This window comes from Geotrypetes seraphini, chromosome 4 (assembly GCF_902459505.1).
Source record: "Geotrypetes seraphini chromosome 4, aGeoSer1.1, whole genome shotgun sequence".
Classification (NCBI taxonomy): domain Eukaryota; kingdom Metazoa; phylum Chordata; class Amphibia; order Gymnophiona; family Dermophiidae; genus Geotrypetes; species Geotrypetes seraphini.
The window spans coordinates 180,526,989-180,544,443 of NC_047087.1; the positions used below are offsets into that span (position 1 = coordinate 180,526,989).

General features: G+C 43.9%; 1 protein-coding gene across 7 annotated transcripts in view; it reads right to left on the reverse strand.

Moving 5' to 3' along the window:
* The window catches only part of KIFC3 (kinesin family member C3), a 184,542-nt gene extending 183,045 nt beyond the window's left edge, over positions 1 to 1,497 (reverse strand). For 3 of the 7 annotated variants that reach the window (XM_033942231.1, XM_033942229.1, XM_033942230.1), the window contains exon 1: positions 1,168 to 1,497. The gene's annotated coding sequence lies outside the window, so the exon portion shown is untranslated. The other 4 variants (XM_033942227.1, XM_033942223.1, XM_033942225.1 and 1 more) reach the window with 2 other exon arrangements.
* Between the last annotated feature and the right edge of the window lie 15,958 nt (positions 1,498 to 17,455).

Sequence of the window (17,455 nt, forward strand, 5' to 3'; positions counted from 1 at the left end):
TGGCTTAGGGCATTAGGGGGAAGGGGCTTGTATGAGATGTGTGCTATTTCTTCTAGGGATGGAGTTTTGATCATCAGGCCCCAGGACGGACAGTCCTACCAGTGGGAGGTGCTGTTTCTCATATTTCAATAGGGAGACACAGGCAAGCTCTGCAGGACTCCAGGGAACCTGCCTGTCCCTAGCAATTAAAAGCACAATATTGAAGCACCTGCCCCTCCCACTGGCAGCAACACAGTTGGAGGACTCCTCCTCAATTCTTAGAGGGAAGAGTGGCCAGGTGAGAAGTCCAAAGGCATACAGCAAGAGAAGATTTTCCCCTGCTTTTAAAACAGCATTAGTTTACAATAAAGCATTTACAAAAAAATTCATAACTGTTTTCTCATGACAGCCAGAAAAATGTAAGTCTTCTGTAATGTGCATGGAAATTTCAGTGATCAGTAGAGTTCTCCCATAAATGAATATGAATAATCAGAAAGTCATGTTGTATTACATCATTAATTCCTAATATTGTTGTCCAGTGAGGATATATATACTTCACCTAGGACAAACAAAAATGGAAGTGCCCCTCAGAAACATGTGCCTGGAAAAATAAGACGCCTGCACGACCCAGGTGTGTTCCTGCTCTTTCCACTCCCAATTCTTATCTGTTTTGTGGAAAGATGAAGAGTCACTTTAATTACTGCCCAATAAAATAGAACAACAGGCAACTCAGCAGAAATTCTTTCTGGACACAACAGAGCTGGACAACCTTTCTCTCGCAGACTGCTGAGATCAGCTGTGTGTGGAAATTCCATCCTAAACCGCAGACTCTAGTCTCACTGTATAATTCTCAAGTGCGCAAAGAGGGATTATAAAAGCCACAGAACCCTAGCGGCTATGAGTTGGAACACAGACACTTTGCCTTTAGTTTTCAGAAAGGGACGGTAGAATGTAAAAGCAAAGTAGCCAGAAAAGAACCCAGATGCATTGTAAACGTACTTTTCTCTCCCCCAAACCAATCCGAGGAGGGAAGGAACGTTATATATTATACCTATAACAAGAATGCTGTGTTCCTCCTATGCCATCCTGTACCGGTACATCGCTTTCTCCCATATCACATTCTCCAGTTTTCAAACAGCGCAGAACTGAAGGAAATGAGAGGAGAAACCAGTAAACAGCGCTTCTTACCTGAGCCCGAAGCGGGAAACTGAGCTAAGGTGACCGAACATACCACCGAGGGGCGGGTCCTCAGCCCCTCAGGTTAACTGTGACGTTTTGCACCATCTCACAGCGCAGAAGGACGTGAATGGCTTGTGCGTCCGGCGCCCTCTGGACTCCCTGGGCTCCTCCCGCCGCTAGAGAATGACAGGAATGCAGTGGCGCCTGTTTACCCGGCTCCGCCCGTTCCTGTTCGCCATTCCAGGTCTTGCGGGCAGCCGGCTGGGCGGAGTTCCCCGGAGGGGACCTGCTGCCGGCGCATCTCAGAGAGTCCCCGGCGGAATGTTGCTACTGCCTCCTGCTTCCGCTTATCCCAAATCCTTCCTCTGTTGTAGCCTGAGGCGCCGGCCTTCATCCGTTTTTCTAGCTGTTATTTCACCTTCACTTCAGCTGCTTAGACCTTAGTGCCAGGGTACTAGCGGTCTTGGGCAAGACGATTAGCAAATAAAAAGGGCAAACAAAAGCAAAACAAAACAACATCAAACCTATGGTGGTATATTGTTTATTGAATGAATTACTATACTGTATTTTGGTTAAACTTTTAAAAGTTGATCTTCTCCAAGCTGAAGGGCCCTAGCCGCTTTTGCCTTTCCTCATAGGGAAGTCAACCCATCTCTTACCATTTTCATCGTCCTCTGAACCTTTTCTAATTCCGCTATAGGCAGCGGAATGCTTTTTTGTTTGGGGGAGGAGCAAAAGCTCCACCCCAGACCTTCCCAAGCTCTGCCTCAGACCCTGTCCCTATAATAATAGTGCTAATTGTCTACCATAATTCCTTTCATTCATATACACACAATATCATCGTATTAACTGCATACTGGTATAGAATTTCTATGAGCATTGGAGCTAATACCACCAAGGGAGGGGGGATAAAATACACAGCATACTGCAGAAAAAAATATATCATTTATATATACAGCTTTTTTCAGAGAAGTCAAGGCAGGTCCAACATCTTTGCACCAGGCAGGCAAGTGACCAAGCGATCCTCATGTCCACTGGCCACCTAGCCACTGGCTACATGCTTAGTGATTGAATCTCCCACTATAATGGAACTAATAGGCAAAGCAATTCTAGACCTAATTCTTAGTGGAGCACATAAATTGGTGTGGGAGGTAATGGTGCTGGGGCTGCTTGATAACAGTGATTATAACATGACCAGATTTCATATAATCCCTGGAATAAGTTCACACAGGAAATCCAATACAACAGCATTTAACTTTAAAAAAAGGAGACTATTATAACATGAGGAGAATGGTAAAGAAACGTAAGGGACCATCTGCAAAGTTAAAAAATTTACATCAGGCATGGATGTTATTCAAAAATACCATCCTGGAAGCCCAGAGTAGATATATTCCATGTATTAAAAAAGGAGGAAGGAAAACTAACGGCAGTCAGCATGGCTAACGAGTGAGGTGAAGAAAGCTATTAGAGTTAAGAGAATCCTTCAGAAAGTGGAAGAAGGATACGACTAAAAATAATTGTAAAGAGTACAAGGAATGGCAAGTCAAATGCAAGGCGCTAATATGGAAGGCAAAGAGACCTTGAAAAGAAGATTGCGTTGAAAGCAAAAACACAGTAAAATCTTTTATAGGTAAATTAAAAGCAATAAGCCGGGAAGAGAATAAGTTGGATGGTTAAAGCGAGTGATATAATTTATTTATTTAATTCATTTTATATCCTGTTGTCCCCAAAGAGCTCAGAACAGGTTAAAGGTGCTGTCAGGGAAGACATGGTCATAGCGGAGAGATTAAATTAATTTTTTGCTTCAGTCTTCACTGAGGAAGATGTGGGGGAATTACCGGTGCCAGAAATGGTATTCAATTCTGATGAATCAGAGAAACTCAAACAAATGTCTGTAATAAGTCAGTTTAACAAACTGAACAGTAGCAAATCGCCTGGACAGGAAGGTACACATCCCAGAGTGCTGATAGAAGTAAAAAATGAACATGCAGAGGTATTGTTAGTAATTTATAAGTTTTCTTTAAAATCCAGCATAGTACCAGAAGACTGGAGGGTGGCCAATGTGATGCTGATTTTTAAGAAGGGTTCCAGAGGAGATCTGGGAATTTATAGGATGGGAGTGTGTGGCACAGTGGTTAAAGCTAGCCTCAGCACCCTGAGGTTGTGGGTTCAAACCCACGCTGCTCCTTGTGACCCTGGGCAAGTCACTTAATCCCATTGCCCCAGGTACATTAGGTAGATTGTGAGTCCACCAGGACAGACAGGGAAAAATGCTTGAGTACCTGAATAAATTCATGTAAACCGTTCTGTGCTCCCTTGGGAGAACGGTATAGAAAATTGAATAAATAAATTATAGACCAGTGGGTCTGATGTTAGTGCCTGGGCAAAATGGTAGAGACTATTATAAAGAACAAAATGACAGAACATATACATAAGCATGGATTAATGAGAGAAAACCAACATGGATTTAGTCAAGGGAAATCTTGCCTCACCAATGTACAGAAGAAAAACTTGGAGAAGGACCACGATTGGTTAGCAAAGTCTCACACCTGCAAATGGAGTGGATACCGCACTGCTCATGGAAGAAAGTTTATGAACACCTTGAAAAACTGAAGGTGGACAAAGCTATGGGATTGGACAGGATCCATCCTAGGATATTGAGGGAGCTCTTAGAGATTCTGGTGGGTCCTCATAAAGATGTGTTCAATAAATCTTTAGAGACAGAAAGTTTCCACGGGACTGGAGAAGAGCGGATGCGGTCCCTCTTCACAAAAGTGGTCGCATAGATGAAATGGGAAACTACAGGCCGGTGTGCAATTCTGGAGGCCACATTACCGTAAAGATGTACTTCGAGTTGAGTCGGTCCAGCGAATGGCCACTAGGATGGTCTCCGGACTCAAGGAGGAAAGACTGGGCAAGTTGCAGCTCTACTCTCTAGAGGAGCGCAGGGAGAGGGGTGACATGATTGAGACATTTAAGTACGTCACGGGTCGTGTCGAGGTGGAAAACGACATATTCTTTCCTAAGGGACCTTCAGTCACAAGGGGGCACCCGCTCAAACTCAGAGGAGGGAGATTTGGTGATGACACCAGGAAGTATTTCTTTACAGAAAGGGTGGTGGATCACTGGAACAAGCTACCGGTGCAGATGATCAAGGCCACTAGCATGCTCGACTTTAAGAATAAATGGGACATCTACGTGGGATCTCTACGTGGATCGAGCAACACTCTGACTTAATGGGGTGGGACAGTAGAGTGGGCAGACTTGATGGGCTATAGCCCTTTTCTGCCGTCATTTTTCTATGTTTCTATGTTTCTATGGTATGCTTCACTTTGGTTATTGGAAAAATAATGGCAATGTTGCTGAAGGAAAGGATAGTGAAATTCTTAGAAACTAATGGATTACAAGACCCGAGGCAACATGAGTTTACCAAAGATAAATCATGCCAAATGAACCTGATTGAATTCTTTGACTGGGTGTCCAGAGAATTGGATCAAGGACATGCACTAGATGTAATTTACTTAGATTTCATCAAAGCCTTTGACACTGTTCCTCATAAGAGGCACTTGAATAAACTCCATGGGCTGAAGTTAGGGCACAAAGTGGTGAACTGGATCAGAAACTGGCTGATGGACAGATGCCAGAGAGTGGTCATTAATGGAATTAACTCGGAGGATCAGTACTGAACAAAAGCCCAGTAGCCCATTATCACGGTGGCCAATCCAGGTCACTAGTACCTGTCCGAAACCCAAGGAGTAGTAATATTTCATGCTACCGATCCAGGGCAAGCAGTGTCTTCCCCCATGTCTTTATCAATAACAGACAATGGACTTTTCCTCCAGGAAATTGTCCAAACCTTTATTAAAACCAGCTACGCTTTTACCACAACCTCTGGCAATGTGTTCCAGAGCTTAACTATTCTCTGAGTGAAAAAAATTTCCTCCTATTGGTTTTAAAAGTATTTCCCTGTAACTTCATCAAGTGTCACCCCTAGTCTTTGTAATTTTTGATGGAGTGAAAAATCAATCCACTTGTAATCGTTCTACTCCACTCGGGATTTTGTAGACTTCAATTATATCTCCCTTTGGCCATCTCTTTTCCAAGCTGAAGTGCACTAACCTTTTTACGTGAGGAGTTCTAGCCCCTTTATCATCTTGGTTGCTCTTCTTTGATGAAAACAAAAACAAAAAACTGTAGATTCAGTTGTTCTGGAGATAATTTATTATATACTGACATAAAAAACATGAAAATTCAATGAAAAAAATACAATGATAAAAAATGCAGTGGTAAAAATCTAACCGGACCCTACACGGTCCGTGTTTCGGCAAACACGCCTTCCTCAGGGGTCTAATTGTTTGCAAACTCACATATAAAGAATTGGACTGAAAACAGTCTATTGTCTTTAAACATGTGAGCAAAGAATACCGCAGACAAGCTGAAGTAGCGTTTTTTTGATTAAAGATAATAGACTGAAACATGGACCGTGTAGGGTCTGGTTGGATTTTTACCACTGTATTTTTTATCATTGTACTTTTTTCATTGAATTTTCATGTTTTTATATGTCAGTACATAATAAATTATCTCCAGAACATCTGTATCCACAGTTTTTTGTTTTCATCGGAAGATTGTTTTTCACTGTGGATCATTGGGTCTCCCCATTTTTCTTTGTTGTGCTGCTCTTCTTTGAACCTTTTCTAGTGCCACTATATCTTTCTTAAGATAAGAAGACCAGAATTGAACACAATACTCTAGATGAGGTTGCACCATGGAGTGATACAGGGGCATTATAACATTCTTAGTCTTGTTAACCATCCCTTTTTAATAATTCCTAGCATCCTGTTTGCTTTCTTTAGCTGCCGCCGCACATTGGGTGGAAGGTTTAATAGTATTGTCTACAATGACACCCAGATCCTTTTCTTGGGTGCTAACCCCCAAGGCGCTAACCCCCAAGGTGGACCCTAGCATCCAGTAACTGTGATTTGGGTTATTCTTCCCAATGTGCATCACTTTGCATTTGTCCACATTAAATTTCATCTGCCAATTTCCTAAGGTCTGCCTGCAATTTTTCACAATCCGCATGCGTTTTAACAACTTTGAACAAGGGACTGATTCTGTTCAATTTGTTTATGAGCGACATTGCTGAAGGGTTACAAGGTAAGGTTAGCCTTTTTGTGGATGATACCAAGATTTGTAACAGAGTGGACACCCCAGAGGGAGTAGAAAACATGAAAAAGGATCTGCAAAAGTTAGAAGAATGGTCTAACGTCTGGCAACTAAAATTCAGTGCAAAGAAGTGCAGAGTGATGCATTTGGGGGGTAGAAATCCGAGGGAGGTGAGAGGCTGATAAGCACAGACAGAGGGACCTTGGGGTGATTGTGTCTGAGGATCTAAAGGCATCTGAACAGTGTGATAAGGCGGTGGCTGTTGCCAGATTGATGCTAGGCTGTATAGAAAGAGGAAAAACTAGCAATAGAAGGGAGGTGTTGATGCTCCTGTATAAGTCATTGGTGAGGCCACGCTTGGAGTTTTGTGTTCAGTTTTGGAGGCCGTATCTGGCAAAGGATATAAAAAGACTTGAAGTGGTCCAGAGGAAAGTGACAAAAATGGTAAGGGGTTTGAACTAAAAGAAGTACGAGAAGAGACTGGAAGACATGTATACTCTAGAGCAGTGTTCTTCAACCTTTTTACACCCGTGGACAAGCAGAAATAAAATAATTATTTTGTGGACCGGCAAACTATCAAGACTGAAATTTAAAAAAAAACATTTCTGCCCCATCTCCGCGAGCTCGGTCCCCGCAAACCATCTGCACCGCAATTATGATTTTATATTGAACGCATTTTATTAAAGTATAAAAAGAAACAATATTCTGAACAATTGTGATTTTATAAATACAAATATACAGAGCACGGACTAACAAAACCCTTGTCTCCCCTCCCCTTCAGATATATCCCGTCTACTATCAAGAAAACTGAACAAGCCAAGTTATTATAGAATGCTACACAAAAATATTATGCTAACAGAATACTGCAGTCTCCAGTTACGTCTCTAGCAGGATATATATTTCAAATCTGATATATTCTAATGACAAAATAGAAATAAAATTATTTGTTGTCTCTGGTTTCTGCTTTCATCTTCTTTTCACTCTTTTCCTTCCAGCGTCTGCCCTGTCTCTTCAATCCAGCATCTGCCCATTCCATCCACTGTCTGCCCTCTCCCCCTTCCATATTTATCTAACTTCTTTATATGCCCCTCTCCCCTGTCCATCCAGCCTGTGCCTCCTCTCTCCTTTTTACATCATTCATTCCAGCTTCACCTTTTTCTTCATTTTTATCTCTCCTACACCAGATCTAGCATCTTTATCCCTCTCTCATTTCTCTGCTGACCCTTTCCAGCATCAATCTCACTCTACTTTCTCATTCCTCTCTCCCCTTTCCCTCATCTGATTTCTCCATTCCACCCTGACCTTCTTCCCCTCCTGTAATCTCCCTGCCAGCTGTTTCCTTTTCCCTTCCCTCCTTCCTTTTTCCTTCTCCCTTCCCTCCTCCCCCTATCCAACATTAACTCTCTTCCCATCCCTTTCCCTCCTCCTCTCCAAGCAGTATCTCTCCTTCTAGCTCCCTCCAGGTCTAGTAGCAGCTCTCCCTTTATCCAGAAGCTTTCCAGCCTCCTACAGTGGCTTCCTCCCCTTCCAACAGTTCTCAGTACTTGCCTGCAGCAGTGATTTACTTAGGCAGCCTTGGGTCTGTTGCTGCCTCTGAGGAAAGAGGAAGTTGCCGGTGAATCACTGCCCTGGCAAGTAGGAGAGCTGCTGGGACGGGAGACAGCCACTGTCGAAGGCTCCCTAGGATCTTGCTCCCGCACATGCTGACCATCTCCCTTGTACCTGCAGCTCTCTCCCTTCCACTTGCACCTTCCCCGCGGCCCTCTTCAGCAACTCGGCAGGGGCAGCGATCAAGACAGGCTGCCGACATCGGGACCTTCACTCTCTTAGTCCCGCCTATTTTGTTTCAACTTCCTGTTTCCGAACAGGCGAGACTCACAGAGGGAAGGCTCCTTTTCGGCAGCCTGTCTTGATCGCCCGAGACTGTGAGGAACAGCAGTCAGCAGGAACCACAGTCGGCAGGAAATTTAACTGCTGATTCGATCTTGCTGGCCCTGCGTGGACTGGCAGAAATTTTCTGCGGACTGGCACGGGTCCGCGGACCGGCAGTTGAATAACAGTGCTCTAGACAAGAGGAGGGACAGAGGAGATATGATAGACATTTAAATACTTGAAAGATACTAATATTGAACCAAATCTTTTCCAGAGAAGGGAAAATGGTAAAACTAGAGGGCATAACTTGAGGTTACAAGGAGGAAGACTTAGGAGTAATGTTAGGAAATGCTTTTTCACGGAGAGGGTGGTGGATGGCTGGAATGCCCTCCTGAGGGAGATGGTAGAGAGGGAAACGGTGATGGGCTTCAAAAAAGTGTGGGATAAACACAAAGGATCTCTAATTATAAAACAAACAAATGATATAAATTAAAAAGCTAAGGCCGGTTTTGGAAAAACTTGTACGGTTTGTGTCCCATATTTGGTGATTCGGAGTAGGATGGCTGAGGAGGGCATCAATGGGAACTCCACTAACTGGAACATGAGGATGTTACTGACCAGACATTATGGTAGATATTCTTCAAAAAATGGGCTGGTTGGATAGGCTGGAGTGAGCTTAGATGGCAACTTCAGCAGTTGGAACCTAGGACATTAACAGGTGGACTTTAGTCTATGGCCCAGAAATATCAAAGAAGAGACAAGTTAATTTAATCATGTATTTCTAATGAGAATAACTAATGGACAGACTGAATGGACCGTTCAGGTCTTTATCTGTTGTCATTTACTATGTTACTGCATTTCTTTGAAGGGTTGAATGGACATATAGATAAAGGTGAGCTGGTTGATATTGTGTAATTGGATTTTCAAAAGGCATTTGACTAAGTACCTCATGAAACACATCTGAGAAAATCAGAAACTCATGGGATAGGAGGTAATGTCTTAGTATGGATTAAGAACTGGTTACAAGATATAAAACAAAGAGTAGGTTTAAATGGTCAATATTCTCAATGGAGAAGGATAAATACTGATAGTGTTGTACCCCAACCTTATAAATCATGTTCAAGTTAGATTGTAAGCTCTTCTGAGCAGGGACCTTCTATTAAATGTCAAAATGTACAGCACTGTGTAAGCCTTTCAGCACTATATAAATAATAAATAGTAGTGGTAGTATAGGGTCTATGCTAGGATGCTGCTTTTTAACATATTTTATTAGTGATCTAGAGTTAGGAATAACTAGTAGGATTATTACATTTGCTGATGCCATAAGTTGTTCAAAATTGTTAAATCACAAGATGATTGTGAAAAATTGCAAAAGGACCTTGTGAGACTGGGCATCAAAATGGCATATGACATATGACATTTAATGTGAACAAATGGAAACTGATGCATGTGGGAAAGAGGAACACGAACTATAGCTACTTGATGCAGGAGTTACTGCTCAGGAAAAGGGGATCCAGACAACTGGTAGGAAGACAAATTTGTAGGATATGACAATTGATAGGAAAATCCTACTAACTGCCTTCCTATCAGTTGTCATCCTATTACAGGTACCTCTTTGTGCCCCCCTCCCCCCACAGTATTTTGTATCTCTCCGTGTAGGCCTACTGCATCGGAACATGAGGCCCTCCCCCGGGGGTCTCTCCCACAGTATGTACTTCTTTGTGTCCTCCTCCCATGAATTTTTTGTACCTCTCTGCATAGGCCAGAGAAGAGTGACTAAGATGGTTAAGGGGCTGGACGAGTTGTCGTACAGTGAGAGATTAGAGAAACTGGGCTTCTTCTCCCTTGAAAAGAGGAGACTGAGAGGGGATATGATAGAAACATTCAAGATACTGAAGGGAATAGATAAGGGCACGTTATCCAAGGGCACGTTATCCAAGGTAGGGTGTCCTCCTCCCATGAATTTTTTGTACCTCTCTGCATAGGCCAGAGAAGAGCGACTAAGATGGTTAAGGGGCTGGACGAGTTGTCGTACAGTGAGAGATTAGAGAAACTGGGCTTCTTCTCCCTTGAAAAGAGGAGACTGAGAGGGGATATGATAGAAACATTCAAGATACTGAAGGGAATAGATAAGGGCACGTTATCCAAGGGCACGTTATCCAAGGTAGGGATTACGAAAGGGCACTCTCTAAAGTTGAAAGGGGATAGATTCCGTACGAACGTAAGGAAGTTTTTCACCCAGAGAGTGCTGGAAAACTGGAACCCTCTTCCGGAGGCTGTTATAGAGGAAAACACCCTCCAGGGATTCAAGATAAAGTTAGACAAGTTCCTGCTGAACCGGAGCGTACGCAGGTAGGGCTGGTCTCAGTTAGGGCATTGGTCTTTGACCAGAGGGCCACCGCATGAGTGGACTTCTGGGCACGATGGACTACTGCTCTGACCCAGCAGTGGCAATTCTTATGTTCTTATGTGTCCCCCTCCCACAGGTTTTTATACCTCTCCGTGTAGGTCTACTTCTCTTCCTTCTCTTTCTTGCCGACTATAAGGTCCATGTAGAAATAAGTGGGTAATGGATGACCCAGAAGCATTCCCTCTGACATCAGAGGCTCCCTCTGCATTGGAGGAAGGTTCCCTCTGAAATTAGAGGGAACGCTTCTGGGTCAGCTGCTGCCTGCGGATATGTGAACAAATGCACAGGAGAAGGAAGAGGAGTGGTAGGCCTACACACTGCTTCTTCTAGGGGGTTGGGAGGGGTCTTCTGGAGGAGTTGCCACCAAGCTGCTGTTTCCCACCAAGCTGCTTCTTGATGGGGGGGAGGGGGGTTCTTCCGAAGGGGTGCCGCCAAGCTGCTGTTTCTTCTGGGGAGTTAGGGGGGCAAGGATCAGCTTCCTATTTCCAACAATTGGTAGGGCGACAGTTGGAGGATCTTCCTAGCAACTGTCATCTTACTAACTGTCATATCCTACGAATTGTCTTCCTACCAATTGTCATAGACCCCTCTTCAAGCTGGTCCATAATACTTCCTCTGATCCTCAGGGCCCCTGTATTTCAGTTGCTTTAATATTATTTCACACATATAGCGCTACTCCTCTACCCTTTTGGCCATCTCTATGCTTTCTAACCCTCTTTCAATCTGAAAGAAATGTTAGTTAATGGCTGTAAAAAAATAACTCATCATAGGTATTAAAAAAGTAGTCGGTGAAAATAGATATTGATATATTCCTGAATACAATTGGTTATCATGGTAGCTCATCTTTATTAACAAGACAGAGGTACAAATGGATTTTTCATGTTTAAAAGAAGATATTCTTGCATTGCAAAAAAATCTTTGATTTAGAACTCTTGCAGTAAAATTCCCAATTTTAATTCCTTTGATAAAAGACTGAGTAATACCCCACTACGAGCCCCTTTTACAAAGCCTTTTTTTAAAAAAAAATCTTTATTGATTTTCAAACTTTGCTAGTCCAATACAATTGACTGAACATAAAAAACTGCATAAAACGCACTATTAACTACACAAGTAATACATAAATCATTTTCTCCCATCCTCATCTCAATTATTAATACAATAATACATATGATGTGATTACAGTATTATAAATAAGTATTATAACTCCTTAAAATACATTTCCTTCCCCCCCCCTCCCCCGGATGTGTAAGGAAATCTAATGAAAAAGAAAGATACATGACCCTTATTGCACTGCAACAAATGGAGTCAATGGACTCCACACTTTATTAAATATCTTACTAGTCCCCAAACGTTCCGCAGTCATTTTTTCATATTTATATGTGGTACACATTTACCCACCAAAAAATGTAATTAATTCTGTCATGGCTCTTCCAATTATGTGTGACCATTTGAACAGCTATTCCCGTCATGATCAGGAAAAGGCAACTTTTATATTTATCTAAAGTAGGCTTAACGTGTAGTAATGTACCACAAATTACGGCTTCATAGGTTAAGGGAATAGATGATTCAAGAATGAGATTTATTTGACCCCAAATTGACTTCCAGAAACTAAGTATCAATGGACAAAAATATAACAGATGATCCAGAGTCCCTATATTAATATGACAATACCAGCATCTATTAGATTTAGAATTATCTATTTTTTTGTAATCGAACTGGGGTCCAAAAAATCCTATGCAATAAAAATAACCATGTTTGTCTCATAGATGCGGACGCTGTACATTTCAACCTCCAAGTCCAAATTCGTGACCAACGAGACACAGAAATATACTGTTTTGTCTCGATGCTCCAAATATCTCTAAGACTATTTTTTGGTTTCTTATTTAAAAATTCAGAAATCAATTTGTACCATTGGGCGGCCTGATGCCCTACTAGATCTGTCTGGTAGCAAAGGATCTGCAAGCTATAATAAGTTTTTAAGTTTTTCCATTCAGGGAACCCACTCTGAATAGCCTGCTTCAACTGCAACCACCTATACTGTTGAGACTTTAAAATGCCAAATGATTGTTGCAGCCGTGAAAAATCAAGCAGTTTCTCATTAGATATAACATCATCTAACCTATTGAATTCCTATGGGCTGCGTCGCATTTTCTGTGACAGGACTCACTATCGTAGCTTTGTAAAAGGGGCCCTAAATAGAGACTATGGGGCTCATAATCAAAAGTTTAAAACATCCAAAAACCAGCCTAAGTTGGCACTTGAACATCCTAATAGCATGGACATCCAAGTGCCGATAATCAAAACCAACTTTCTGGACATGCGCGTCCAGAGAGCAAAGGGGTGTATTGGGAGGTGTGTTATGGGCGGGCTTCAATCTGGACATACCCCAGCCATAATCAAAACTTTCCTAGAGGGAACTTAGATGCTGGCAATTAGACCTGAGTTGCGTCTAAGTTCCACAAAGGTGCCCAAACTGACAAGAAGACTACTGGAGTATTTAAGTCATGATCCCCTCCCCCCTCACCCAGTGGTCACGACCCCCTCCCACCACCCAAAGAGTGAAAAAATCCCAAACAAACCCATAGGCTTCCCATCACCATCAACTGAGTTGGGTTTTCGGGGTATTTCTGGCAGTTCAGCTGATGGGGATTCCCCCTGCCAGGATCAGCTGAGCCACATATCACTACACCTCTCCCCCTGACATCCCCAACATCCTCCTGATATCCCCCACATCCCCCCTCACATCCTGATATCCCCCTGATATCCCGTACCTTCCCCATCTCTGCCCCCCACACATACCCCCAAAATTCCTGGACCCCCTCCCACATCCCTGGAAACCCTCTCCCGGTACCTTTGGAAGAGAAAGCGGCAAGAGGAAAGCTCACTCCCTCCTGCCTACAGGGCCGTGTGCTGCAATGACGAGGCTTCCCCCTCCCAATGCAAAAAAAGGAGGAAAAAAGGTTGACTCGAATATAAATTGGGGGAGGGGTGTTAATATTCAAGTGCAGTGCCTTGCCCTACCAGGCTCTGCACCCTGTTCCCCCTCCCTTGCTGCTCTGCCAGGCCCTTCATTCAGCCCTCTCACTCACTCACTCCCCAGCCCTGCCAGTCTCTGCACCCAGTCCCCTTCCGTCCTTGCCAGGTTCTGTACCCTTTCCCCCTCCCTCCCGATGCCTTGCAGGATTCCACCGGGCCTGCCCTGAGACCTGATGGTCCAGCAGTGGCCGGGACAGGGGTGATCGATCGTGCCTCCTGTCCCAGCTCAGTTCTAATTATTTTTAGCTCCCTCCCATCCAGGCCACTGTTGGACCACCAGGGATATTTAAGGTACGTGGGGGAGACGGGAGGGAGATAAAAATAATTATAATTGGGCTGGGACAGGAAGCAGGAGGGATCCTTCCTGTCCCGGCCACCGCTGGCCCACCAGGTCTCATAGCAGGCCTGACAGGAGCCTGCAAACAGGTCAAATATAAACAGACCTCCATTTTGGGGACATTTTTTTGGCCCAAAAATCTCTGTTTATATTCGAGTATATACAGTAGTTTGCACAAAGTTGAATAACAATAGTACCACCTTTATTGAAAGTCTCCTTTATAAAATATTAATTTTATAAAAGCTTAGAGCAACCAAGTCTGTAGGAAGATGACATTTGTAAGTACTTCCTAATTGTGTTGCTGCTTTTTCTTACACATACTGTATGTCAATTACTTAAATCTGGAAAATCTTACTAAACTGTCTGGATACAACCCAACTCCTGGCTAGTCTGTCAGTATTTTTTAGATCTAATTTTAAATTTGTTACACATATAACAGGAAACCTACATTTTATGCAAGGGAAAAGTCTTTGTATATTTCCATGTTCTGTTGCATTGCCTTACCAAGAGTGGTTTGGCTGGATAGGGCACAAATATGGAGGGGTGAAAAAATTGGCCCTAGTCCACTGTCTCCTTTCATTTATGGTAGCAAAACAGGCAAGAGTGTCTGTCTGCTGGAGCTGGGGAGGACAAAGTTGCAGTGCTTTGGAGAACTTTTGGAAGAAGCGGAGGTAAGAATAATCCTACGGCTGATCCTACTGATGTACTTCAGGAGGAGACAGCAAAGAGGTATCATCCTCTGCTGCAGCCCAGTTCATAAAGTCTTGTTCTCCTTGGGGTTGTTAGAGTAATGGGAAAAGGAAGGGAACCAAGCCTTCTCTCCCATATATGAGTAATGGGTGGTTGAAAGTGGGAGGTTCTGGGAAGCAAAGGTCAAAGGAAACAATTAGTGGGGCTATAGAGCTCCCAGGATAGTCATCACCTGTTGGAGGAGGAATATGGTGTCTCTCACAAAATTTTGTAGCAATCAAAGAACTACCTTTCTGATGACAAAGGCTGGCTGGGGGTGAGAGGGGTAGATAAGTGTCCAGGCGGGCCTCTCCTGACAGGGGGCCCTCCCAAAGGGCCCTTTGTGCGCATCAGGAGGATGGGAGGAGTCGCTGCCCATCTGACCCAAGTCATTGTGACTCCCAGTGCAAGCCATCTACTCATCGCCCCACTGCTCTGCCAGCTCTGCCAAGCAAGCTCCAGATGCCGCATCCCTCACTAGCACAACAAGCATTACCCAGCCATCCTCTACTGACAGACCTCTCACACTCACCGTCCTAAATCCGATCTGAAGCCAAGGAAAAAGGGCAAAACTCCTCTACCCAAAGAGGCTCTCCCCCTCAACAAGACCCGGAAGAGCCATCCCTTCTACTGGGAATCCTAATATGCAGGCCCCAAAAGCCTTTCCCCCGTTTAGGGAACATAGAGCTCACTATTCTCTCCTACCTTGTGCTCTACCAGGCACCCAGCTCTCTGCCTCAGAGGGCATCCCTCTGTAGAATCTCCCCTGCCTCCGAGATCACTACTCCCGCCAGACTACCTCCACCACAACCCCAGTCCCAGTTAACAGACTAGTAGCTCACAATGTGCCTTGCAAGCCCGATATCAATTCCAGTGATCACTGGTCAAGGGAGATACAGTGATATAAGAGAACTCCACAGATGAAAGACCTTACCCCAATCCCACGCCATTCTGAAAAGACCCCAAAACTGTGCTATCTGCTGGCCTGATCAACATCAGGTCGGTAAACAACAAAATTCCTCACATCCTGGACCTTCTGTCTGATACCAACTACAATATATACTCCTCATCACTGAAACCTGGCTGCCTGACAATGATAGTGTACTACTGGGACAACTCTATCTCGAAGGCTACCAAACCTTTGCATCATCACAGATAGACAAAAAAAGTGGAGTTGTGCCATCCTAAAAGCGAAGCTAAATCCTTGAGTCATAAACCAATCTACCTTTGAAGGCCTGGAATGCCTGACTTTCACCATCAGCCAAAATTAAAAAAGGATCTTTGCCCTCATCTACAGAGCCCCACCCCCCCACCCCCACTCACCATTCCCCTAGAAAACATTCTAGCCCTCATAGGGAAACATCATCTCCCACCAGCACATATGGATACTAGGAAACTTCAACATTCCTGACTTTCCAAACCTAAGTGGTCAGTCACTGGACTCATCAACACCTTGTCTGACCTCAGCTTCACCCAGACTATCAATTTGCCCACTCACTACTCTGGCAACACCCTAGATCTCAACTTGGTTTGACCACCATCTCATCACCTTCAACAGCACCTTAGCCCTGAAGAAAGACATTCCCCAATCAGCCAACACCTCCAAGCTTACCTTAGACCCCCCCCCCTCCACTGTGGACGTCCCTGTCTTCAAAGCAAGACTACTCAAGCTCACTGAACAGCTGGAGAAGGCTCAACAACCCTTATCAACCCTGACAGATGGCAATCTGGAGTCTGCAGACTCTATGAAAGCCTAGCATCATCAAAGTGATGCAGATCATGCCTTAGCAACTTCTCATTCCCTTATTAAAGCATGGATGACAGCTAATAAGATCCAACTGAACCCATCCAAGACTGAACTATTATGGATTTGCTGAGACCCTTACCTCGCCTCCCACCTATACATCTCCTGGGATATCACCACTCTGGAACCCAAAGACCAAGTGTCCAGCTTGGGCATCACACTGGATACTAGCCTGAAAATCAGCACAAACCTCCAAAGTAGTATCCTCTTACTTTTACTACCTATGACAATTAAAACCCATCCGCCGCTACATGTCTGACACTGACTCCACCCAGCTGTTATATGCCTTTGTACTGTCCTGCTTGGACTACTGCAATGGTCTATACACCAGTCTACTGACCAAGGAGCAACACCGGCTACAGAGAGTCCAAAACACAGCAGTGAGACTGCTAAAGAACTTTGGCTGCTTCGACCACATCTCCCCTGCACTGAATCAGGCTCATTGGCTTCCAATACACCTGCACACCATCTTCAAACAACTAATGGTAGCCTTTAAGTGTCTCCATGGCATGACCCCTGACTACAAGGCAAGAAAGCTTCCAATCTACCACCCTCAGCAGCTTCACCGATCTCAACTTGAACTCAGGCTGTGCAGCCCTCCTACACTTATAAATGGCCCAGAAGCGATCATACTCTTATAGCATTCCTAAATTATGGAACCAACTCCCTCTGCCATCAGGGCAATAGACAATCTCCTGCCCTTCCGGAAGGCAATGAAGATACTACTATTCACAAACCAGCATGCTCCAGGTCTCAAACTGTAACTGATCAAGACATGGTGCACTTGAGACTTTCTGTTAACCACTACTTGTTCTCCTATCTACTGTAGCCATGCTTAAACCATTCTTAGATTCTCTATAGCTTGTGTGTCCTTAGATTCACTATAGCATATGTGTTCTTAGTTTCTCCTAGCATGTGTGTTATTGATACCAGTCTTAAATTATCT